This window comes from Triticum urartu, chromosome 7, assembly GCF_003073215.2.
Source record: "Triticum urartu cultivar G1812 chromosome 7, Tu2.1, whole genome shotgun sequence".
Taxonomy (NCBI): Eukaryota; Viridiplantae; Streptophyta; class Magnoliopsida; order Poales; family Poaceae; genus Triticum; species Triticum urartu.
Genome location: NC_053028.1, coordinates 694424441 through 694425606, shown reverse-complemented (window position 1 = coordinate 694425606; position 1166 = coordinate 694424441). Strand labels below are relative to the sequence as shown.

General features: G+C 41.2%; 1 non-coding gene across 1 annotated transcript; it reads right to left on the bottom strand.

Annotated features, from left to right (window-relative positions):
* Positions 1-564: 564 nt before the first annotated feature.
* LOC125526192 lies at positions 565-698 on the bottom strand. The gene has a single exon (XR_007291607.1). It is a non-coding gene; the product is annotated as a small nucleolar RNA snoR80 (small nucleolar RNA).
* Between the last annotated feature and the right edge of the window lie 468 nt (positions 699-1166).

Below are 1166 nucleotides of genomic sequence, written 5' to 3'. Positions count from 1 at the left end.
CTGATGACTTTAGTGAAAAACATACTAGCATTTGGTGCTACAAGAGACAATAGGAATCCAACTATCCCAACATCCCAACTTGGTAAATCCATGCTGCTAAAAGCCAATCCTAATCGGGTTGGAACTGGACCTGGTTTCAAACATGTGAGCTACAACTATCGTAATACCACATCCCAAAAAACCCTACAAATCCATCAAACTACTGTTTGTAGGTCTGGCATCAGTGGTGTCACAACGTACAGTCCACTTGCAGTCATTTGGGAGAAAATTAAAGTGATAATTAGACTTCCATGACAATCTGCTGGTAACTTGCAGTCTACTTATAGCTACAATGATATCTTAAGAGTTACAGTCTAAATACACAAAACTTAAGAACATGGGAATAAACAGACCAACCCCCACATTCCAATAATTCAAATACTCAGCAGTCAAATGTGTATGCGTGTGCATGTAAATGTATTGAGGTTATGCAAAACTATGGTGCATTTAAACTATGAGATCATTTGGTCCACACATTTAGATCATTTAACACAGAGAAAAGAAAAATAACAGAGGACTGCATATGAATGTATGTGTCGTTTCCAGGATAAGTTGGCACATAGAATGCCACCAATCAGGATATACCACACAACAGAGAATAGCTTGTAGCGTCCGAGACTAATCTCCATGAGGAACACAAATCATCCTCAGGAATTGGTAATGAACGCACATCAATCAAAACAAAGAACAAAAAAACAGATGGAATTTGTGTTGTCCCTGCAAGTGCCATAAACCTGCAACAGCAACAGCAGCAGCTTCTTCCTAGCGACATTTTCCCGGGCCAGGTATCTATCAATGATGTTGACAGTAAGGAATAAAATTTCACCCAGTAGCTCAAACTTATAGTGGACCTGCATTGGGTGAGTTCGCCAGGTCAGGTCAGACACACAACTCTGTACTAGATAACTTGACCGGGGTTCCAAGCAGATAATTACCTCGGTCCTTCTGTAGAAGCTGTAAATTTCATCCACATATTCAACAACCGCAAGGGAGTTGCCGAAGTCGCAGCTGTCGATGTCATGCATTTCCTCCTCTTCGGTGTCCTCCATGTGGATCTCCTTCAGCTCCTTCATCTCATTGGCCAATTGGTGCCTGCCAAAATAAATTCAAATCCTTGAGTTGACAGT